The sequence below is a fragment of the Scyliorhinus torazame genome, chromosome 5 (assembly GCF_047496885.1).
Source record: "Scyliorhinus torazame isolate Kashiwa2021f chromosome 5, sScyTor2.1, whole genome shotgun sequence".
Lineage (NCBI taxonomy): Eukaryota > Metazoa > Chordata > Chondrichthyes > Carcharhiniformes > Scyliorhinidae > Scyliorhinus > Scyliorhinus torazame.
This window is the reverse complement of record NC_092711.1, coordinates 66931468-66956831: the sequence shown is the minus strand read 5'-3', so window position 1 is coordinate 66956831 and position 25364 is coordinate 66931468. Positions and strand designations below refer to the sequence as shown.

The window sequence follows — 25364 nt, the reverse complement described above, 5'->3', positions numbered from 1 at the left end:
TCCCCTTCACTTTCCCTGATCTCAGAGGGACAATCCCGGTTTCTCCTGCTCTGAGTCACAAGGACTCGAAACGTTAACTCTGTTTCTCTCTGTACCGATACTGCCAGAACTGCTGACTTTCCAACATTTCTGTTTTTCTCGCTCTTTTTCCTTCTTCAATCTATCACAAACACTTCATGATTTTGAACACCTCAATTACAAAGGAATGGGAGTGAAATATAGATGGAGAAAGAAAGACTGATAGAAGAACTGAGAGATTTAAAAAAACAGAAAGGTGAGGTGGCAAGAGATAAAAGCTGAGAAATAGAGGAAACAAGTAACACAGAAAGAATGATATAAAATATAAGGGAGCAGGTTATCCGTTCCCAGCTACAGAGAGCAGAGGGAACTCAGTGACTGATCCACAGACACAGCCGGTTCTGTCCGGGAATGGAGACTCTGAACAGAAATAACCGGCTCATTTGTAAATGTGACCACAATGTGATCTGTGTGACTCCACCCTGGCTCTGTGGACAGATATAGGCCGCCTTGACAGATGTTCTCACCAGATTGTGGTCCCTGGATTTATTTTCTGCTCAGAAGTGAGATGTGTGGTTTGGAACCGGCAGCAGAGAAACAGGAAGTTGTGTTTCCTGAGAATGAAACAGCAGGCGTCAGTTTCATGTTATCACCATGAACAGACTTCCTGCCTGTGATAATCTGAGAGAGAAGAGAATGAGAGACAGGAGAGCAGGTTCACACACCCGAGGATCACTGAGAACGATCAGAATAAGGAGATCACCCAGAAAACGGCCAATAGGAATCTTCAGCTGAACACATCACTCATTCTTAAAGGGACAGTCGGGGCTCTGACACTGCTCAGCTCCCAGTTAAAGGGGCAGGCACAGCTTCGCCCTTTTCTCTGGTATGTTTCTGATTGTTAAAGGCTGGTAGGGGTGAGGTTTATTTAAAAGGACAGAATGTGGGAAGCACACATCAATAAAACTGGGAATTCTTGGACACAAACTGGAGCTCCTTCTTTATCTGGGAATGAAACTATTGTTTAATTCTCTCTGCCGTTACCAGGTTCCTGTGATGTCCTCCAGCTGGTTTTTAATGCAAACTTCCAGCAATCTATTTTAAGTAGGTTTCAATTCAATGAATTCATTGTGACTGTCACACAAACACATTAAAATGTTTTAGACGGATTCCGATGCATTTTCAGCATGGAAACAAACCAGCTGCTTTACATTCAATCAGGAATATCACAGTTTTACACCAATCGCTGATTTGACAGCACAGTGGGCTAAACAGCAAGCGTGTAATGCAGATCAAGGCTAGCAGCGCGGGTGTAATTCCCGTACCGGCCTCCCCGAATAGGTGCTGGAATGTGGCGACTAGGGTCTTTTCACAGGAACTTCATTGAAGCCTACATGTATAAGCAATTATTATTATTACATTTCCAGCATTCACCATTGTTCTTCCCGACTCTGAACACAGTTGTCAAGAAGACTTCTGTTCCATGTCTAGGGGTTCTGAGATTTGGAGGAGAGCGGATGGAACATATTTCTTACACACCTCAGGATTAACCCACACGGGGACTTTGCTGACAGTGAAGAGTGATGAGAAAGACCAAAGTGTCATTTGTCCCTCAGTGTGACCCTGAAGGACTGTGTCCAGGCTGAAGTTCTGTTCCTGCCATATGATCCTTCCCCAGATTGTCCTTTCTCAGCTCCAGACAGGTGATGTTCAACACTCAGGTGGGAAAGACAAAAATCTGCAACAACGTTTCAAACAAAGCTGAATTATTTCACATTTATTCAGAATAATAAACCTCATCAGTCGATTAAGGCAGTCAGAGTGAACATTATTCAGTCCTGGACATGATTAACAGCATCAATGAGGGTATAATCTAAACCTTGTAGTCGCTTGTGAACTCGCTGGTGTGTTAACAGGTGGGATGAGTGAGTAAACCCCTTTCCTCAGACATTGCAGTTGAATGGCTGCTCCCAGTGTGAACCCGATGATGTTCCAGAAGATAAGATAAATGAGAAAATTCCTTCCCACATATGGAGCAAGTGAATGGCCTCTCCCCACTGTGAACTCTCTGGTGTGTGAGCAGGTTGGATGACTGACTGAATCCCTTCCCACACACAGAGCAGGTGAATGGCCTTTCCCCAGTGTGAACTCGCTGGTGATTCAATAGGTTGGATGAACGAGTGAATCCCTTCCCACATACTGAGTAAGTGAACGGCTTCTCCTCACTGTGAACCTGCTGATGTGTCAGAAGGTTGTATGAACGTGTGAATCCCTTCCCACATTCAGAGCAGGTGAACGGTCTATCCCCTGTATGAAGTTGCTGGTGTATCAGAATGTTGGATGTATTAATGAATCCTTTCTCACAGTCAGAGCAGGTGAATGGCCTCTCCCCAGTGTGAATTCTCTGGTGGTTCAGTAGGGCAGATGGACAGCTGAATCCTTTCCCACACACAGAGCAGGTGAATGGTCTCTCCCCAGTGTGACTGCGACGATGAACTTCCAGTTGTGATGGGTAACTGAATCCCTTCCCACAGTCCACACCTTTCCACAGTTTCTCCATGGTGAGGGGTCTTTATGTCTCTCCCAGTTGAAGCTTTGTCCACACTGGTTTAGGACACTGGGCTAAATCGCTGGCTTTTAAAGCAGACCAAGGCAGGCGAGCAGCATAGTTCAATTCCCGTACCAGCCTCTCGAACAGGCGCCGGAATGTGGCGACTAGGGGCTTTTCACAGTAACTTCATTTGAAGCCTACTTGTGACAATAAGTGACTTTCATTTCATTTTTTCACAAACAAGCATTTAATTTCTCCCTGATGTGAATGATGTGATACATTTTTTTGAGGCTGGTTAAAACTCTCTCCACAGTCAGTGGATTGGAAAACTCTCATTGGGGTGAGTCTCGGTGCTTTTGCAGTCACACTGCTGAAACAGAACAAACACTTCTCCTTCCAAATTCAAAGAATGAAGCTATTGAGCACTTAATGAATTGAGTGACTGTCAAATTTCGATGTGATGTTTGGTTTGAGTTTTCTGTTATCCAATCCTCCACTTCCAATATCCTGTAAAAGGAGTTTACAAAAGTCATCACTGTCAATCCAGGGTAGAAATTCTGAACAGACAATTCTAGTTTCGCTGGAACATTTTTCCCTCTCTTGTTTCCTCAAAGTTGTAAATCCCCACCCCACACACTCTCCCTCCTCCCTGGGCTGAAATCCAAACCCATCTCACCATCTGCATAATTTCTTTCCTCCACTCCCAGTTTTCTCCCTCCCTTTCCTCTGCCTGGACTCAGTTCTCCAGCTCCTGTCTGCAGACTGACAATAAAACCAATGGGTCTTATTGGGGGGGTTTGGTAAGAAGTCTTACAACACCAGGTTAAAGTCCAACAGGTTTTTTCGATATCACTAGCTTTCGGAGCGCTGCTCCTTCCAAGGAGTGATATCGAAACAAACCTGTTGGACCTGGTGTTGTAAGACTTCTTACTGTGTAAGACTTCTTACTGTGCTCACCCCAGTCGAACGCCGGCATCTCCACATCATGGATTGGCGGCGGATCTCATTCAGCGTCTGGGAGCTGGACTAACTATCACCGCGGCTGCGCTCAGCCCGGAGCAGCACCGCTCATGCTCCGCACAGAGAGGCGACTTCCGGGGGCGGGACATTCTGATGCCTACTCGTTCAGGCTCCTGTGATGGAGATAGGGCGTATTCATCCGCGCATGGCATTCCGGGTAGACTAATCCGCCATTGTTCCGTTACGTTCCTTAGAGTGATAACTTGGTTCCAGCACTTTTGATACAGTTTGGTGTTTGTACCGAATGGGGCGGCCGCATAGGTGTTTTTCTGTCTGATCGGCCCCTGTAAACGGCTGTCATCTGTTTTGGTGTTGATATGCCGCAGGGCGCATGCGCGGCCGCCATCTTTCTCGGGTGCAGCAGGGCGCATGCATGGCCGTTCTCGACCCGGAAGCCCGAAGAGAGACTCTTGTGAATTTCTCTGCTGGACTGAGAGTGAAATTCCTTTGGAAGCTCCTTTAGAAAGAGGAGGATTTACTAACGGGAATTTCAAACCAAACATCACGTCATTATCCGACAGACTTACTCCATTCACCAGGACCTGAATATCATTGGGAGGTAAAATGGTTTGTCTGTTCTGTCCGTGGATAAAGATTTCAGATAGCAGAGTGACTGGGAAAATTTAAATGACCATTCCAGGGTAAATTTGAGACTAATTACACCGATCACATTGGGGAAGTCAAATAATTTGCTGTTGTACTCTTATGTATGCAGGTAAATTTTAAAATTACCACATTAGCATACTTGGCAGCTAAACTGGGCAAACTGCTGACCTTGTTAGTAGTGAGAGTTACTATCCCGGATTTTGTTAAAGTTTGTTGTTCCTGTTGCATTTCATTCAGCTCACCGTGGCTACAAAGTAGGTATTCAGTCTCATCCCAATTTCCAGATCATGGTCTGTAGCTTTTTAAGTTACATCAATTCAGATGTCTATCTAAATACTTTTTAAATGTTATGAGGGTTTCTGCCATCATTTCAGACAGCATGACACAGGTCCTCACCACCCTCTAAACCTCCTCATCCTTCCCTCTCTGCCTCCTTTTATATGTATCCCTCAACCAAAGGGAATAGGACCTTCCTATCCAATCTATTTAGATCCCTCAGAAATTAAAAAAAATGTAAAGTTATATTTTTTTCCAATCAAGGGCAATTTAATTTGGCCAAGCCACCTACCCTGCATATATTTGGGTTGTGTGGTTGAAACCCACACAGACAATGGGAGAATGTGCAATCTCCTTACAGACTGTGACCCGGGTCCAGGATCGAACCCGGGTCCCCAGCACGCAGGCACACAACCACTGTGCCACCATGATCGCCCAGAATTTTATACTTTTAGAATAATCTTTATCGTTGTCACAAGTAGGCTTACATTAACACTGCAATCAAGTTACTGTGAAAATCCCCCAGTAGTGACACTCTGGCACCTATTTGGGCACAGAGAGAGTATTCAGAATGTCCAATTCACCTAACAAGCACGTCTTTCGGGACTTGTGGGAGGAAACCCATACAGACACTGGAGAACGTGCACACTCCGCACAGACTGTGTCCCAAGTGGGAATTGATTCCGGGACACTGGTGCTGTGAAGCAACAGTGCTAACCACTGCGCTACCATGCCGCCCATAAAACAGTTCAGCTCAATGTTCTCAGATTAAAGAAGCTGAAGCGCCCAACGTGGGTCTAACCCACGGCCCTGGGATTAAGACTCCCATGCTCTACCGACTGAGCTAGCCAGGCTGCTTTTCATAATTTCATTTTGGTTTCCCTTCAGTCTTTTCTGTTCCAAAGAAAACAGCCCCAGTTTATCCAAACTTCCCTCAGAGCAAACATTGTCAATTTCTGGCTGATGTTCGTAAATCCCCTCTGTACTCTTTCTGGTGCAATCTTTCTGTGCACAGGAATCTAGCTCTGGCCTACCTAGTCCTGTCCTGCCATTTATCATGTAATCCCTCCAGTTTTCTTCCTCACTATCAAGTGTTTAATCATTTTTGTGTCACAGGTAAACTTCTTATTCATGTTCCTACATTTACTTTCAAATCAATGATGTCACCAGGAGTGAAGGGGCCAGGACTGATTCCTTTGAAACCGGCACTGGAAACAGCCCTTTTATTTTCTCTATTCTTTATGGGATGTGAGTGTCACGGGCAAATCAGCTTGGTTGCCCATTCCTAATTGCCCTTAAACTGAGTGGCTTGCTGGGCAATTCAGAATAAACCACATTTCAGTGAGTTGGCCAGATCAGGTAATGCCGGTGCAGACTCGATGGGCCGAATGGTTTCCTTCTGCACTGTAGATTCTATGATTCATTGGACATCTTGTCCCATGTGTCCAAAGCTCTGCGGCTCTGTTTAGTCACATGATGACCCAGGGCAGAAACTCCCAACCCTGAGTAGACAACACCCTCAAATCGAGGGACTGCTGATGACAAGAGGGTCAGTGTGCAGCGGGGGGGTGAGCGGTCATCCTGGATCGGGGAGCAGGAGGGGAGAATATGGTGAATTTCTATCCTGGACTGATGGTGATTAATTTTGGAAACTCCTTTTACAGGGGATTAGTAGGGGAGGATTTACATCCAGCAAATTCAAACCAGGAGAAATGTTTATCTTTCCTGAAGTTCATTTCTGGACCGACAGTAATGCCTTTGTAAACTTCTTTCACAGGGGATTAGAAAGGGATTCGCAGACAGAAAACTCACAACCAATCCTCACATCAAATTCTAGCACCACTGTTCGAGTTGCCAGGACCTGGAGATTATCAACCTTTGTGTGTAAGCATTGAGTTCAGGTCATTACCACTCACTGCGTAAAATCTTCTCTTTAGATCTTGCTCACAATCATAAATCTGTGTCCCATAATCCTTTTACAATCTGCTAATGAACAGCTTTTCTTTATCTTTTGCTGGGTTCGCTGTTGTCGTTTCCGGTGCCTGGGTCACTGCCGGGTGATCCGTCCGGTTTCATTCCCTTTTCCTGTTTTTGTAGCAGTTGAATGGGCTTGGACCAGTCCATTTTAGGATCCAGTACGCAATGCAGACTTGCTCCAAGAATCAATTGATTTGTATCCAGGTCTGGGATGAGTCCCAACAATTATTTTGCAAATGACACATTGTCCCAGTTAGGGGCAATGACCCACTGACCACCATGTATCTCCCATTACTGTCCGCAATGATCTTAGTGACCGAAAGCGGGACCTGTTTATCGAATAGAATTGCAGCACCTCGCGGGCAGCACGGTGGTGCAATGGTTAGCACTGCTTCATCACGGAGCCGAGGTCCCAGGTTCGATCCTGGCCGTGGGTCACTGCCTGTGGAGTTTGCACATTCTCCCCGTGTTTGTGTGGGTTTCATCCCCACAACCCAAAGATGTACGGGGTAGGTGAATTGGCCACGCTAGATTGCCCCTTAATTTGAAAAAATGAATTGGGTACTCTAAATTTATGAAACAAAATAATTGCAGCACCTTGAGCCCTTCGTCAAAGCCCGAGTGAAACACTTGGCTCACCCCTCCACAGTCTGGTCTGATCTCCAACCCGCAAGTGAGTCTCCTGCAAGAACACCACAGCAGCATTTAGATTCTTAGATTCTTTCGGTGAGCGAAAACCCTCCACCTCTTCACAGGTCCACCCAATCCCCTTACGTTCCAGGTGACCAGCTGAATCAGGGTTCTCCCCATCCCCCCATCACGGAATCAGCCATGAGGGACTATCCAGTAAATCTTCAAAATGTACAGGCCAAGAGTCCACCCAAGATGGCCACCACAGACGTATCCATACACTCAGAGTAAAACAAAAACAGTTCTTTAGTCATCTGTCAGCTCACCCGTCTCCCTCCCCAACCCTATGGGTGCGATTCTCCACTCCCACACCTGTTGGGAGAATCGCCTGGGGCGGCGAAATTTCCGGGGACGCCGGTCCGACGCCCTCCCGCGATTCTCCCAAGCGGCGGGAACGGGCCAGTTGGGTTTCGCAGGCCGGAGAATCGCCGGAGACACCGAAAATGGCGATTCTCCGACAGCCCCCGATTCTGAGGCCTGGATGGGCCGAGCGGCCAGGCCAAAACGGCAGGTTCCCCCCGGCGCCATCCACACCTGGTCGCTACAGTCGTGGGCGGTGCGTGAACGCTGGGGGGGCGGCCTGTGGGGGGCGAGGGGGGATCCTGCACCAGGCTTCACCTGGAATGTGGGGCGGCCCACGATCGGTGCCCACCGATCGTCTGGCCATCCTCTCTGAAGGAGGACCTCCTTCCTTCCGCCGCCCCGCAAGATCCGTCCCCCATCTTCTTGCAGGGTGGATTTGGACAGGACGGCAACCACGCCTGCGCGGGTTGGCGCCGGCCAACCCGCGCATGCGCGGATGACGTCCGTTATGCGGCGCCGGTCGTGTCATCTAATCGGCGCCGCTTTTACGCGGGCGACAAGGCCTCGCGCGGGTAGATGACGCGGCCCCGATACTGGCCCATTGTCAGGGCATGAATCCGTCGTGACCGGGGCCGTTCCGCGCCGTCGTGAACCTCGACGGCGTTCATGACGGCGCGGCCACTTCGGCGTGGGGGTGGCGAATCCCGCCCTATATATCTACATTGTGCTTCATAAAGAAAATCTCACTTCATCCTTAAACAGATTTTATCAGAAAATACCAAAAACTATATAGAGGATAGCACAACACCCATCCCACCCCACAGGAAACGTAGATCTTGTCCAATACAGATAACTGGACTCCAGTCCATGCTTTACAATGAAGGCATTCACCTCCTCCAGTGTCTCAAAATGGTAGTCTTTAGACTCCTATGTAGCCGCAGCTATGCCGGGTATACCCCCCGAATCAAACTCCTTTCCTACACAGAGCAGCCTGAACCTTATTAAAAGCCACTCGCTTCCTCACCAGCTCGGCTCCCACATCCTGGTAAATCCTCACTGAGGGACTCCTTCCCACACTCAGAAGAGCTGAATGGTCTGTTACCGGTGTGACTACGGTGATGAATCTCCAGCTCACATGGGGATCTGAATCCCTTCCCACAGTCTCCACAATTCCATGGTTTCAGCATGCTGCTGGTGTCCTTGTCCCTTTCCACATTTGACGATCAGTTTATGTCTTGTCCCCACAGAGAACATGTGTACAGTCTCTCCCCGCTGTGAATGATGTGATGTATTTTTCAGACTGTGTAACTGGTTAAAGCTCTTTCCACAGTCAGTTCACTGGAACACTCTCATGCGAGTCGTGTGTGTTTCGGGGTTTTTTCAGTCACACTGTTCTTGATACCTTTTCCTACGGACAGAACAGACAAACATTTCTTCTTCCACATTCATAGGCCAATGATATTCAGGTCCTGATGAATGGAGTGACTCTGTTAAATCTTGAGTATCATAGATTACCATAGAATTTACAGTGCAGAAGGAGGCCATTCGGCCCATCGAGTCTGCACCGGCTCTTGGAAAGAGCACCCTACCCAAGGTCAACACCGCCACCCTATCCCCATAACCCAGTAACCCAACCCAACACTAAGGGCAATTTTGGACACTAAGGGCAATTTATCATGGCTAATCCACCTACCTGCACATCTTTGGACTGTGGGAGGAAACCGGAGCACCCGGAGGAAACCCACGCACACACGGGGAGGATGTGCGGACTCCGCACAGACAGTGACCCAAGCCGGAATCGAACCTGGGACCCTGGAGCTGTGAAGCAATTGTGCTATCCACAATGCTACCGTGCTGCCCTTTGTGAAGTTTGATTTGAGTATCCATCTGTAAATTCTCCCCTTGTAATATCCTGTAAAAGGAGTTTACAAAAGACATCATTAGGGGCAGGCACGGTGACTCAGTGGTTAACCGAGAACCCGGGTTTGATCCCGGTTCTGGGTCACTGTCCGTATGGAGTTTGCACATTCTCCCCATGTCTGCGTGGGTCTGGCCCCCACAATCCAAAAATATGTGCCGGGTAGGTGAATTGGCCACGCTAAAATTACTCTTTAATTGGGGAAAAAAAATAATTGGGTCCTCTAAATGTAATTTTTTTCAAATTTAAAAAAAAAAAAAGTCATCACTGTCAGTCCAGATAGAAATTCTGAACAGACAATTCTTGTTTCAATGTACCATTGTTTCCTCTCTTGTTCCCCCAAAGCTGTAAATCCCAGTCCCACACACTCTCCCTCCTCCCTGGGCTGAAATCCAAACCCATCTCACCATCTGCACCATTTCTTTCCTCCACTCCCAGTTTTCTCCCTCCCTCTCCTCTGCCTGGGTTCAGTTCTCCAGCTCCTGTCTGCAGACTGACAATAAAACCAATGGGCCTTATTGGGGGTTTAGGGCCTCCAGTCGGTGTTTGTGAATCCTCCCACCCACCTCCCAGGGTTTCCTTCCTTCCCAGAGATCAGAGTCCTCATTGATGATTTGAGCCCAAACTGGAGCCACGCTAAATTGCCCCTGAATTGGTAGAAAAAATATTTACGTGAAGGTTCACGGCTCCACAAAGTGTTTCCAACTCCTCCCACCCATCTCCTTAACACAGGCATTGTCAAAGTCGGGGGCCCGACCCGCGGGTGGGTTGTGGGCAGGTATCGGGAGGGTCATGGAGCCGTCCGTCGTGGCGCTCCCGAACGCGCAAATCCGTGCGCAACAGCCGCAGCAGCTGACTTTTAATAATGTCGGCTGCAAGCGGCCTTCAAAATGGCCACAAACATATAAAAACCATGTGGCCGCACTGCGCATGCGTGCTCGCTCACCGGTGCGCATGCTCAGCGTCTTGCACATGAGTTTTACGCACCGATGAGCGGGGCACGCAGGCGCAGTGCGGCCGCATTTTTTTAAGTCTAGTCGCAGCCTTTTGAAGGCCGTTCGCAGCCGGCATTGTTAAAAGCCGGCTGCAAAAAGTTTGGGGAGAATGATGTGATTGGTTGCTTTCTGAACTTTGATGCTGATGAAGTGGAAGTCTCTTACTCAAGAATGGCGAGTGATCCAACGATGGTTTCACCGCAGCTGTAACTTCAACCAAGAATGTCAGCGTTTTTAATCTTGATTTTTAAACATTCCAAAACAAAGTGCCTGCAGGTCGTATTTGGAACCTTTATCAATTAATTGATTGATTTTTAAGTATCTTTTATTTTTTAGCATTTTTAATTGTAATGTTTAGGTGAAATAAGAACATAAGAACTAGGAGCAGGAGTAGGCCATCTGGCCCCTCCAGCCTGCTCCACCATTCAATGAGATCATGGCTGATCTTTTGTGGACTCGGCTCCACTTTCCGGCCCGAACACCATAACCCTTAATCCCTTTATTCTTCAAAAAACAATGTGGTGAAACTCCAATTTCTAGAGGATGAAAACATTTTCAGTTTCTGCATTTTTTTCCTGTTAAACTTTATCAAATAAACCCCTCCCCCCAAAAAAAAACAACAAAGAGCTAGCTGTTGCCAGCGAATTTGCACAATCAGAGACGCAGAAGATTGAAAAAAAAATTTGATGTATTCTAGAAGGGAGGCAGCGAGCAGGTCTTGCCCCCTGAACATTGACATCACGGGCTTTGGACACGATTGCGAATCCTTCATTTTGTCAGCAGCAAACAAGGTAAGAGAAAATGGTGGGTCGCGAAGGTTGGCCGGCGTGGGTCACGAAGATTGGCCGGTTGACAAAAATGGGTCCCCGGAAAAAAAGTTTGAAAAACATTGCCTTAACCGGTTGACGCATTTATTTGACTGACTAAAAGCACGGTGCTTAGCACTGCTGCCTCACAGCGCCTTACCGGCTTCGATCCCGGCCCTGAGTCACTGTCCGTGTGGAGTTTGCACATTCTCCCTGTGTCTGCATGGGTCTCAGCTCCACAACCCAAAGATGTGCAGAGTAGGTGGATTGGCCACGCTAAATTGCACCTTAATTGCAAAAAAAAAATAATTGGTTACTCTAAATCTATTTCAAAAAAGATTGTCTCTTTCCTAATGTTCACAATTAAAGGGGTGGAGGTGGATTGGCCACGCTAAATTGCACCTTAATTGCAAAAAAAAAATAATTGGTTACTCTAAATCTATTTCAAAAATGATTGTCTCTTTCCTAATGTTCACAATTAAAGGGGTGGGTTCCCCAGGAGATGGCTGACTTTTCAGGGCAATTAAATTAATAATGGACAGAGATATCGCAAGTGTTGTTGCATGGTCCAGATTAGATATATTATTTAGTTTGTAATAAAGTAAATGTATTATTATTTCTTGTCTTGTAATATAAGACTGTAGCTACATTATAGATTTCCAGTCATCTCTTCCCTCAGAGGGTTGTTAGTCTTTGGATTTCTCTTCCACAGGGACCAGTTGTATCTGGGGGTCATTGAATATATTGAAGCACAAGTTTGACAGATATTTTATTAACAATGGAGTTAAGGTTATGGGGAACAGGCGAAAATAGAGAGAAAGCTGAGATGAGGAGGGATTTCTTCACTTGTGGATGTGGTGAAGCTTTGGAATTCTCTACCCCAGAGGAATGTGGAGCCTCAGTCATCAGGTATGTTCAAGACAAATATTAACAGGTTTCTAGATATTGAAGATATCGAGGGATATGGGGACCGTGTGGGGAAAATGGTGCTGAGGTAGATCGGCCAAGGATCTCATTGAATGGTTGAGCAGACTCAGTGGGCCGAATGGTCTACTCTTGCTCCTATTCTAATCTCTGTGTCTTGGACAGGAAGCAATGAGCTGATCTATCAATCAACATGAATCAGCACCTTCAGGAGAATTGGGAGGCTGAATATTAGATACAGCAGAGTGAGAATGGAGGGAGATTGTGTGGGATGGAGATTTACAGCTTTTCGAGAACAATAGAGTAAATAATGTCCATTGAAATAGAATTGTCCATTCTGAATTTCTAAACTGTACTAACTGATGACTTTTGTAAATTGTTTTTAAAGGATATTGGAAGAGGAGGAATTATAGACAAATCTCAAACATCACGTCTCGATGTGACAAACTCACTCGATTCCTTCTGATTTGAATATCATCGGGCTCTGGATATCATTGGCAAGAAGGAGAAATGTTTGTCCGATCTGTCGGCTTCAAAAGATTTTAAACGTACATGTGATTGGAAAAGCACCGAGACCCAAACAACACACACCCGAGTGAGAGAGTTCCAGTGAACTAACTGAGGAAACATCAGTGTGACTGGAAAAGCACCGAGACCCACACAACACACACCCGAGTGAGAGATTTCCAGTGAAATTACTGAAAAGAGCATCAACTATTACACAGCCTGAAAAAACATCACACCATTCAGTGAGGAGAGACTGCACGTGTTCTGTGTATAGACAAGGCTTCCAGTGACTGTCCAATCTGGATAGACACGAGGAGACCCAAAACATGGAGAAACCATGGAAATGTGGGGACTGTGGGAAGGGATACAGATCCCCATATGAGCTGAAGGTTCATCAACGCAGTCACACTGGGGAGAGGCCATTCACCTGCCCTCAGTGTGGGAAAGGATTCATTGATTCATCTGCCCTGCAGAAACATCAGCGAATTCACACTGGGGAGAGGCCATTCATCTGCTCTCAGTGTGGAAAGGGATTCATTTCTTCATCCGCCCTGCGGAAACTCCAGCGGATTCACACTGGGGAGATGCCATTCACCTGCTCTCCGTGTGGGAAGGGATTCCATGATTTATCCAACCTGCGGAAGCATCAGCGAGTTCACACTGGTGAGCGCCCTTTCACCTGCTCTCACTGTGGGCAGGGATTCACTCAGTCATCCAGTCTGCAGACACACCAGCGAGTTCACACAGGGGAGAAGCCATTCACCTGCTCTCAGTGTGGGCACAGATTCAGAGCTTCATCCGCTCTGCTGAAACATCAGCGAATTCACACTGGGGAGAGGACATTCATCTGCTCTCAGTGCGGAAAGGGATTCATTGATTCACCCGCCTTGCAGAAACATCAGCGAATTCACACTGGGGAGAGGCCAGTCACCTGCTCTCAGTGTGGGAAGGGATTCATTGATTCATCCGTCCTGCGGAAACATCAGCGAGTTCACACTGGGGAGAAGCCATTCACCTCCTCTTAGTGTAGGAAGGGATTACAAAAAAGCATAGAAAATAGGAGCAGGAAGAGGCCATTTACCCCTGCCCGCCTACTCTGCCATTCATTATGATCATGGCTTGTCATTCAACTCAATAGCTTAATCCCGCTTTCCCCTCCATATCCTTTGATCAATTGTAAGGGGAATAGACAGGCGGTTCTGCGGACGCAATCGAGACTCCAGGATGGTATGTTGCCTCCCTGGTGCAAGGGTCAAGGATGTCTCGGAGCGGCTGCAGGACATTCTGGGGGGGTGGGGGGGGGGGGGGGGAGGGTGAACAGCCAGCTGTCGTGCACATAGGCACCAACGATATAGGTAAAAAACGGGACGAGGTCCTACAAGCTGAATTTTGGGAGCTAGGAATTAAACTAAAATGTAGGACCTCAAAGGTAGTAATCTCAGGATTGCTACCAGTGCCACGAGCTAGTCAGAGTAGGAATGTCAGGATAGAGAGGATGAATACGTGGCTCGAGAGATGGTGCAACAGGGAGCGATTCAAATTCCTGGGACATTGGAACCGATTCTGGGGGAGGTGGGACCAGTACAAACCGGACGGTCTGCACCTGGGCAGGACTGGAACCGATGTCCTGCGGGGGGGTGTTTGCTAGAGCTGTTGGGGAGAGTTTAAACTAATGTGGCAGGGGGATGGGAACCAATGCAGGAAGTTGGAAGGTAGTAAAACAGGGTCAGAAATAAAAGGCAGTAAGGGGGAAAGTGTAAGGCAGAGAAGCCATAGTCAAAAATCAAAAAGGGCGACAGTACAAGGTACAGTGACTGAGGGGAGCTCAGTGAATAGGACCAGGAATACTAAAAGAAATAAAACGGGAAGTGAAAATATTAATGGTAAGCGACGCGGCAGGTTGTTACAGGAAGATATGGGTTCGACGACAAGGAAAATTAGGAGAAAGGTTAAGAGGAAATATAACTTAGGAGAGGTTACTGATCGAGTTGTTAAGATTAAGAACAGAGGTAAAAAAGCCAACATAAGTGTACTTTACCTGAATGCTCGTAGTATTCGGATTAAGGTAAATGAGTTGATGGCGCAAATCATCGTGAATGACTATGATTTAGTGGCCATTACTGAAACATGGTTAAAGGATGGTCACGACTGGGAGTTAAATATCCGAGGGTATCAAACTTTTCGGAAGGACAGAGTGGATGGTAAGGGAGGTGGTGTAGCTCTGTTATTTAAGGATGACATCCGGGCAACAGTAAGGGATGACATCGGTGCTATGGAGGATAAGGTTGAATCCATTTGGGTGGAAATCAGGAATAGTAAGGCGAAAAAGTCACTGATAGGAGTAATCTATAGGCCACCAAATAGTAACATTATGGTGGGGCAGGCAATAAACAAAGAAATAACAGATGCATGCAGAAATGGTACAGCAGTTATCATGGGGGATTTTAATCTACATGGTGATTGGTTTAACCAGGTCGGTCATGCAGCCTTGAGGAGGAGTTTATAGAATGTATCCGCGATAGTTTCCTCGAACAGTATGTAATGGAACCTACGAGGGAACAAGCGGTCCTAGATCTGGTCCTGTGTAATGAGACAGGATTGATTCAGGATCTCATAGTTAGGGATCCTCTCGGAAGGAGCGATCACAATATGGTGGAATTTAAAATACAGATGGAGGGTGAGAAGGTAAAATCAAGCATGAGTGTTTTGTGCTTAAACAAAGGAGATTACAATGGGATGAGAGAAGAACTAGCTAAGGTAGACTGGGAGCAAAGACTTTATGGTGAAACAGTTGAGGAACAGTGGAGAACCTTCCAAGTGATTTTTCAGTGCCCAGCAAAGGTTTATACCAACAAAATGGAAGGACGGTAAAAAGAGGGAAAATCGACCGTGGATATCTAAGGAAATAAGGGAGAGTATCAAATTGAAGGAAAAAACATACAAAGTAGCAAAGATCAGTGGGAGACTAGAGGACTGGGAAATCTTTAGGGGGCAACAGAAAGCTACTAAAAAAGCTATAAAGAAGAGTAAGATAGATTATGAGAGTAAACTTGCTCAGAATATAAAAACAGATAGTAAAAGTTTCTACAAATACATAAAACAAAAAAGAGTGGCTAAGGTAAATATTGGTCCTTTAGAGGATGAGAAGGGAGATTTAATAATGGGAGATGAGGAAATGGCTGAGGAACTGAACAGGTTTTTTGGGTCGGTCTTCACAGTGGAAGACACAAATAACATGCCAGTGACTGATGGAAATGAGGCTATGACAGGTGTGGACCTTGATAGGATTGTTATCACCAAGGAGGTAGTGATGGGCAAGCTAATGGGGCTAAAGGTAGACAAGTCTCCTGGCCCTGATGGAATGCATCCCAGAGTGCTAAAAGAGATGGCTAGGGAAATTGCAAATGCACTAGTGATAATTTACCAAAATTCACTGGACTCTGGGGTGGGCCCGGCGGATTGGAAATTAGCAAACGTGACACCACTGTTTAAAAAAGGAGGTAGGCAGTAAGTGGGTAAATATAGGCCAGTGACCTTAACTTCGGTAGTAGGGAAGATGCTGGAGTCTGTCATCAAGGAAGAAATAGCGAGGCATCTGGATGGAAATTGTCCCATTGGACAGACGCAGCATGGGTTCATAAAGGGCAGGTCGTGCCTAACTAATTTAGTGGAATTTTTTGAGGACATTAACAGTGCAGTAGATAACGGGGAGCCAATGGATGGGGTATATCTGGATTTCCAGAAAGCCTTTGACAAGGTGCCACACAAAAGTTTGCTGCATAAGATAAAGATGCATGGCATTATAGGGAAAGTAGTAGCATGGATAGAGGATTGGTTAATTAATAGAAAGCAAAGAGTGGGGATTAATGGGTGTTTCTCTGGTTGGCAATCAGTAGCTAGTGGTGTCCCTCAGGGATCAGTGTTGGGCCCACAACTGTTCACAATTTACATAGATGATTTGGAGAGTTGGGGACCAAGGGCAATGTGTCCAAGTTTGCAGACGACACTAAGATAAGTGGTAAAGCAAAAAGTGCAGAGGATACTGGAAGTCTGCAGAGGGATTTGGATAGGCTAAGTGAATGGGTTAGGGTCTGGCAGATGGAATACAATGTTGACAAATGTGAAATGTGAGGTTATCCATTTTGGTAGGAATAACAGCAAAAGGGATTATTATTTAAATGATAAAATATTAAAACATGCTGCTGTGCAGAGAGACCTGGGTGTGCTAGTGCATGAGTCGCAGAAAGTTGGTTTTCAGGTGCAACCGGTGATTAAGAAGGCAAATGGAATTTTGTCCTTCATTGCTAGAGGGATGGAGTTTAAGACTAGGGAGGTTATGCTGCAATTGTATAAGGTGTTAGTGAGGCCACACCTGGAGTATTGTGTTCAGTTTTGGTCTCCTTACTTGAGAAAGGACGTACTGACACTGGAGGGTGTGCAGAGGAGATTCACTAGGTTAATCCCAGAGCTGAAGGGGTTGGATTATGAGGAGAGGTTGAGTAGACTGGGACTGTACTCGTTGGAATTTAGAAGGATGAGGGGGGATCTTATAGAAACATATAAGATTATGAAGGGAATAGATAGGATAGATGCGGGCAGGTTGTTTCCACTGGCGGGTGAAAGCAGAACTAGGGGGCATAGCCTCAAAATAAGGGGAAGTAGATTTAGGACTGAGTTTAGGAGGAACTTCTTCACCCAAAGGGTTGTGAATCTATGGAATTCCTTGCCCAGTGAAGCAGTAGAGGCTCCTTCATTAAATGTTTTTAAGATAAAGATAGATAGTTTTTTGAAGAATAAAGGGATTAAGGGTTATGGTGTTCGGGCCGGAAAGTGGAGCTGAGTCCACAAAAGATCAGCCATGATCTCATTGAATGGTGGAGCAGGCTCGAGGGGCCAGATGGCCTAATCCTGATTCTAGTTTTTATGTTCTTATGATCCCCTTCGCCCAAAGTGCTATATCTAACTGCTTCTTGAAAACATGCAATGAATTGTCCTCAACTATTTCCTGTGGTAACAAATTCCACTGACTCACCACTCTCTGGTTGAAGAAATCTCTGTCCTAAATGGTCTAGCCCGTATCCTCAGACTGCGAGCTCTGGTTCTGTACACTCCCACCATTGGGAAAATCTTTCCTGTATCTACCCTGTCAAGTCCTGTTAGAATATTATAGGTTTCTCTGAGATCCCCCATTCTTCTGAACTCCAGCGAATACAATCCTAACTGAATCAATCTCTCATACGTCAGTCCCACCATCCCAGGAATCAGTCCGGCAAACCTGCTCTGCACTTCCTCTGGAGCAAGAACATCCTTCCTTAGATAAGGAGACCAAAACTTCACACAATATTCCTGGTTCGGCTTTGCCAAGGCCCTGTATAGAACAAAGAACAATACAGCACAGGAACAGGTCCTTCGGCCCTCCAAGCCTGTACCAGTCACGTGTCCTATCTAGACCAACCGCCTGTATCCTTCTATACCTTGTCTGTCTATGTGCCCATCCAGATAAGTCTTAAAGGTCGCTAACATAGCTGCCTCAACCACCTCACTTGGCAGAGCATTCCACTCCACCAGCACCCACTGTGTAAAAAAACTTCCCCCGCACATCTCCACTGAACCTTTCCCCCCTCACCTTGAACTTGTGCCCCCTTGTAATTGTCATTTCCGTACTGGGAAAAAGCCTCCAACTGTTCACCCTATCTGTACCCCTTAATAATTTTATAAACTTCTATCAGGTCGTCCCTCAGCCTTCGTCTCTCTCGGGAGAACAATCCCGTTTATTCAATCTCTCCTCATAGCTAATACCCTCCATACCAGGCAACATCCTGGTAAACCTTTTCTGTACTCTCTCCAAAGCCTTCACGTCCTTCTGGTAGTGCAGTGACCAGAATTGGAACACAGTATTCCAAATGTGGCCTAACCAACATTTTATGTAATTGTAACACAATTTTTGAGCTTTTATGCTTGATACCCCATATCTTCTTCACCACCATTTCCACCTGTGCTGCCACTTTTAAGTATCTGTGGACCTGCACGCCCAGATCTCTCTGTGTCTCGATGCTCCTGATGGTCGGAATCTCCACATCATGAGTGTTAAATGCTCTCAGTTCTGTCTATTATGAATCTTTGTTCCACCTTATCCAGTGCCTCTATTTCCTTTTTCAAAATGGAGATCACCGATGTTGTCAGTGTTCCCAGTGTAGTCTAACCCTGGTTCTAAACAAGTTGAACATTTCCTCCATGCTTTTCAATTCTATCCCTCTGGAATGGAACCCTAGATACGGCCCCACACTTTAACATGTGAAATTCTTAGAGAGGGTGCAGAGGACATTTACAATAATAATAATCTTTATTATTGTCACAAGTGGGCTTACATTAACACTACAATGAAGTTACTGTGAAACTCCCCTAGTCGCCACACTCCGGCGCCTGTTTGGTTACACCGAGGGCAAATTCAGAATCTCCAATTCACCTAACAAGCACATCTTAGGGACTTGTAGTAGGAAACTGGAGCACCTGGAGGAAACCCACGCAGACACGGGGAAAACGTGCAGTCTCCGCACAGACAGTGACCCAAACCAGGAATCGAATCTGCGGATCTGTGCTGTGAAGCAACAGTGCTAACCATTGTGCTAGAATGGCACCAGGGATAAGCGACTCCAGTTAGTTGGAGTGACTGGAGCAGTTTAACTTCTCTCCTGAGATCACAGCATCTGGAGGGTGGGGAATGGGGCCATTCAGCCCTTTGAGACCGTGTCGGCTCTCTGTGGAGGAAGTCAGTCTGCCCATTTCCCCGTTCTATCCCCAAATCCCTGTAGGTTTATTTCTCTCAGTGCCTGTCCAATTTCCGATTGAAATTCTTCCGTCGTCTCTGCATCTCCTACCCTCATAGGCAGTAGGTTCCAGGTTGTTACCACTCGCTTTACATGTACACAAGGCTGCTAGAGCACAGAGGAGTCTATTTGGCCCATTTTCCCCGTGCCAGCTCTTTGTACAGCGACCCATTTAATCCCAGAGTTCAACTATTTTCTTTTCTTTTTTGGAATATATTAAATGACAATCTAAAGAGGCTCGACCACCATTTACAGACTGTATTCCAAATCATAACAACTTGCTGTGTTTTACAACAAATAATTGTGCTTATGCTGTGTCTGGGGTTTCACAGAGTATTCAAACTGTGTCAACGCCATGGTTATTACACAAAATTAAGACTCAGTCTTCATCAATGATTCTGGTGAGGACACCGAGTGTAATGTATCCGAGTTTGCAGACAATTCAAACAAAAGTACATTTCTATAAAACCTCTCACTACCACTGGACCTCCTAAAGTGTTTTAAAGCCAATGGAGTACTTTTGAAACATATTCACTATTGTAATGTAGGAAGCTGTAAGTGCGCATGTGTAATCACATTTAGTTATAAAATTGTCATTTTCATAGTGTATTCACAAGGTCAAGCAAGCCCTTTTATACCTCTAGCATGTGGCTTCCTGCAGCCATTTCACCTTCTGTACCTTTTCTATATTAACTATGTATTGATTTCATAGCAAAAAAACAATAATTATATTCATGATTATTCAGTAGTGAACATTGATCATCATTAGTGAATTGGTGTATTAGGTAATTATATTGCAAAGACTAGATCTTTATTTTAAAAAATAAACGATCAACCAAAATATTTCCAGAAACTGCAGAGCTATCAGAATTTGTTTGAAAAAATAAATTACTCAATAATTTTGAGAAGTTATGAGATGTGGTGATAAGCCTGCATATAATATTATATGTACTCAGCAGTGTGACCTCCCACCAGTAGATGGTGTCAGGCATCAGTCAGGTGACATCCAGCTACCAGCAGAAGGTTGTAAAGTGTGCACAAGGCCAGTTGCACATATGGGTAGTTCCAAGAGTGTCGAATCTAACTCTGTGATAACTTGGTCTGTATAGCATTCTGATCATTACCTTACCACGTGTACATTAATAAATCATCATTCTGGCTAAGTCACCAGCAATTCTGTAGTGTCATTGAAAGAATAGATCATAGAACACAACACTAAACATCATATTCTGCCAAGACTATGTGGGCTAGGCATTGGAGGAATGGTATTGTTACTGGGCGAGTAATCCAGAGACCCAGGTTAATGCTCTGGGGATCTGAGATCGAATCTGCCTGTGACACATGGTGAAATTGAATAACAGTATCAAAATAAAAGTCTGATGATAACATTCTTGATTGTTGTAAAAACTCATCTGGTTCACTAATGTCCTTCAAATCTGCTCTCCTTATGTGGCCTGGCCTACACGTGACCCCAGATCTACAGCAATGTTGTGGTTGATTTGGAAGTGCCCCTTGAAATAGCCTCACAAGACGCACAGTTCAAGGGCAATTGGAATGAGCAGTAAATGCTGGCCCAGCCAGTGACGCCCACCTCCCATGAATGAATAATTTTTAAGAAGACTTTTCAATTTGAAGACGAGTAAGAAACTCTCTGATTGGATTTGATTTATTGTCACGTGTACCGAGGTACAGTGAAAAGTATTGTTCTGTGTACAGTCCAGACAGATCGTTCCATACATGAAAAAACAAAGTGCGGATCTTGGCAGTTTGCTCAGTTCACAAAATAATTTAATGGCTTTGTAGGCACAGATTAATATTTTAATCACCATCCAAAACATACCTAATGGTAATGTTGCTCATATAGACAGACACAAACGATACTGTAACTGAATTCGAGGAAATAGCAGAGATTTAACTGAACCATCTTTTTGAACAATTCGGCCTTCATGACAGAGAAACAGGAAAAGCCACTCACGGAGATGAGGAAATCCAGGCTCAGTGCGGATTTGCTGTCACCCCTCCTTTCTTGTACATGAACGGGATTGAGGCTGCAGAATGTTTCACAGCAAAACACAGAGGGGTCAAATATAAGCAACACCTAATTCTCAATTCTCTTCCATTTAATTATATTTGACTTTGTTCAAAAGCTGTCTGAGGTCAAACTGAACAAAGATTCATGGGATTTGTATTACCCAGTGAAACGCTTTCTTTTCTTGGTCAGTCATGTTTGCAATTTAATTCAATGGTGTATATTTCAGAGTTATTCAGGGTGAAGACTTGAGAGCTATTCAATTCAAAATGAAGTCATATATAACAAATAAATATACTGAGGTTCAACATTGAATAATGAGACAAATATTGAGTAAAATTGGTGGAAATCTTCTGTAGGAAGATAAGAATGATGCATTAATGATTGAACAGAGAGCATTATTCCGTTAGATTTTACTGAACAAATGCTGAAGTTTAATATAAGTTCTATATCTTCTGGCCTTACAAGTTGAGACATCTGTTTTAAAGGAACAGCTGTCTTCATATAATAAGTGACCTGGCCCCTCAGCTGAACCATTGAAAGCTGCAGCAAGACTGTGCAGTTGAATGTTGCACAGGGCCATTGGGTCCTGTGCTGCCAGCTGTTTCTGTAGCGTAGAAGTTATCACATTCACCTAACGTGCAAAAGGTGCTCCGAAAGCCAGTGATTCTGAACAAACCTGTTGGACTTTAACTTCTTACTGTGCCCATCCCAGCCCAACACCGACATCTCCACATCATAAATTAGAAGCATTTAATGCTTCTGCCAATTTCTAATCAGACTCGATGAACCGAATGGCCTCCTTCTGCACTGTCTGTTCTATGTCCTATATGTAGAAGAATTCAATGATGCAAAATCGTACTTTGAATGCGAGTCTTTGCAAGTAATTAAGTCTTCACAGGTCAAAACGGTGCACCAGGAAGCATACCCTATGCTCCTTTGACCCAATTCTTACTAAACTGTTTAAAATCTAACTTCCACAATCATAGAATTTACAGTGCAGAACAGACCATTCGGCACATCAAGTCTGCACTGGCCTTTGGAAAGAGCACCCTTCTCAAGCCCACACCTCCACCCTATCCCCATAACCCTGGAACCCCACTTAACCCTTTTGGCCACAAAGAGCAATTTAGCATGGCCACTCCACCAAACCTGCACATCTTTGGACTGTGGGAGAAAACCAGAGCACCCGGAGTAAACCCACGCAGACACGAGGAGAACGTGCAGACTCCGCACAGACAGTGACACAAGCTGGGAATCGAACCTGGGACAGTGGAGCTGTGAAACAACTGTGCTAACCCTGATTTATTGGATTCAAATTCAAATACAAGTCATAATGAAGCATTTGCCGTGGTGGGGTTTGAACCTGCATTCTCCGAGAACTGTGCTGGGTCTCAGGATTACTCATCCAGTGACAATACCACTACACCATCACCTCCCCAGTCAAGTGCTTTGCAGAGCTCGTCCGGGATATGAACACGGATCCACTCGCATTTTGGAAACCCCCCCAAGCGAAAATCATACCCCAGGGTTTCCATGGTGTCTCCATGGAGTCAGTGTCTTTGTCCGTTTCCTCTTTAGACAATCAAGTGAAGCTTGGTCCTCACACAGAACACGTGTATGGTTTCTCCCCTTAGTGAATAGTGTGGTGTTTTTTCAGGCTGTAACTGGTTAAAGCTCTTTCCACAGTCAGTTCACTGGAACACACTCACTCAGAGGCGTGTGTGTCTCGGTGCTTTTCCAGTCACACTGCTGTTTGAAATATTTTCCCACAAACAGAACAAACATTTTTCATTCCAGTTTATAGTCTGAGGATATTCCGGTCCACACCAACCGAGTGACACTGTCGGATCTTAATGTGATATTTGGTTTGTGTTTCCTGTCTGAAAATCCTCCCTCGTGCCCTGGAAAAGGAGTTTACAAAGGGCACACTGTCAGTACGGGATAGAATTTCAGAACAGACAATTCCAGTTTCTGCGGAACATTTCTTTTCTCTCTTCTGTCCCCAAAGCTGTAAATCCCCGTCCCACACACTCTCCCTCCTCCCTGGGGCTGAAATCCAAATAAAGTATTAGATCATTATTTCTGTATCCTTTTACCAAAGTTAAAAAGTCACTTCATTCATGACTTGTGACAGACATTAATCTGAATGACCCTGACTGAGCAGACAGAATAACAGATGTGAACCTTGTGTCCAGAACTGACTGTGTGGAGATTTGATGAGCAATCACGAAGGTTGTTTCTCCAAATCTTCCAGGGTTTCCTTCGTTCTTCCTCTCCCTCTCGAAGTAAGTTATACCGGATATCAAACTCAGGCCAATTCTGATTCTCTTCCTGCTGACTAAATAACTTCAATCAAATATGGAGAAGACTGAATCCACTGTTCGGTCCCTGCTCCAACCTCCATTCCTGACATACCGACTCTACCCCTCTCCCTGGCAACAGTCTGAGACTTAGCCAGTCTCTTTGTAAATTTGGTTTCATACTGATACAATGAGCTTCTGACCTCATTCGACAATTCCATTACACACCTGGCTGCTCTCCCACATTCTGCCTCTGGAAACTTCAAGCGATCCAAAAGTCTGCTACCCATGTCTTAATTCACAGCAAGTTCCTTTCCCCTATGATCCCTGTGCTCCGAGACTTGCATTCACTCCCAGTCAATTCTCACCCTTGTTTTCAAATCCCTCCATGGCCTCGTCTCTCCCTGTGTCTGTCATCTCCTCCAGCTCCACAACCCCCTGAGATATCTGCACAGCTCTGATCCTGGACTCTTGCACACCCCCGATTCCAATAACTCCGCCATGGTTTTAAGTTCCCTCAGCCCCAAGCACTGAATTCCCTCCCGAAACCTCCCCGTCTCCACCTCACTCACCTCCTTTAAGACTCTCTTTAAAACTCACCTCTTTGACCAAGTTTTTGGTCACCTGCCCTAATATCTCCTTTTGTGTCTGGGTGTCTTTGTTTTATAATGTTCCTGTGAGGTTGACTGGGATGGTTTATGATGTTAAAGGTGTTATATAAATAGAAGTTGTTGTTGTTGACTGTAACCCTGACCTCCTGTTTTACATCCCATTGGTTTCACAACAAACTCTATCTCTGATGTTTTGCCCCCTGCGGGTTTGCAGCCTCTATAAAGACGGCGGCCGTTAACTCAGGCCTGTCACCGGGAGCAGGCCGCAGCTGTCCCCCCGCTCGATGCAAACCCGGGCCCGGAAACTTCTTATTGGGGTTTGGAACCTCCACCGGGTTGCAGTGAAACCTCCCGGCCAAGTCCAGCATCGACACTGCGCATGCTCCAGCTCACAATGCCCAGGGAGTGATTGACGGCAGCTCTGGACCAATAGGAAGAGAGGGGTAGGCCTGGAGGACCGAGTGGTTGCAGCGGGTCCTCCAACCATTCGGAGTGAATGAGGGGCGGGGCTGAGCCCGGTCGCCCACGTGGACTAGAGCATGCGTAGTGCTGATCACAGCTCAGGATTCATGCGAGCGGTGGAATTTTTCAGCCGGTCAAATCCCGGGCGGTGAGTCCTGCGGGAGGAATGAGGCCGGAGGCCGGTGGGTGGGTCGGGAGACCTCATAACCACTCCGTGTAGGCCCCACACTCCAAACACGAAGCTCGGACACGGCAGTTCAACCGGTGAAAGCTGCTCGGGCTTTTCCCTGAGACAGGCCCGGGTGGGCGAAGAGAGCCCCGGCTTTGCTCCGCCTCCCATTCACTCTCATTAGCTGGAGGACGAGAAGCTCTTGATCGGTCACCCAGACCCGCCTCCTCTTCCTATTGGTCCGAACCCGCTTTCAATCAGTCCCCGGGCATTGTGACCTGGAGCAAATCCTTCACGATCATTATGTGGAGATGCCGGCGTTGGACTGGGGTGAGCTCAGAGTCTGACACCAGGTTAAAGTCCAACAGGTTT

At 45.9% G+C, this 25364-nt stretch overlaps 1 protein-coding gene, 2 long non-coding RNA genes and 1 other non-coding gene across 6 annotated transcripts in view; 2 read left to right on the top strand and 2 right to left on the bottom strand.

The window, feature by feature from the left end:
• Positions 1–25364, top strand: part of LOC140422597 (uncharacterized) — an 88002-nt gene that overhangs the window by 35072 nt on the left and 27566 nt on the right. The gene's annotated exons all lie outside the window — the stretch shown is intronic.
• LOC140418219 (uncharacterized) lies at positions 3980–13860 on the top strand. Of its 2 annotated transcripts, none has more exons than XR_011944842.1 (4): positions 3980–4148; positions 6249–6355; positions 11052–11145; positions 12473–13860. It is a non-coding gene; the product is annotated as an uncharacterized lncRNA (long non-coding RNA). The 2 variants fall into 2 exon arrangements; XR_011944843.1 differs by lacking the exon at positions 12473–13860 and adding an exon at positions 11873–12466.
• Positions 5255–5325, bottom strand: trnak-cuu (transfer RNA lysine (anticodon CUU)). Its single transcript has one exon. It is a non-coding gene; the product is annotated as a tRNA-Lys (tRNA).
• Positions 7053–24859, bottom strand: LOC140418220 (uncharacterized). Of its 2 annotated transcripts, XR_011944845.1 has the most exons (3): positions 24351–24851; positions 21394–23351; positions 7053–7130 (listed from the first exon to the last, which is right to left on the bottom strand). It is a non-coding gene; the product is annotated as an uncharacterized lncRNA (long non-coding RNA). The 2 variants fall into 2 exon arrangements; XR_011944844.1 differs by lacking the exon at positions 7053–7130 and having other exon boundaries at positions 21185–23351; positions 24351–24859.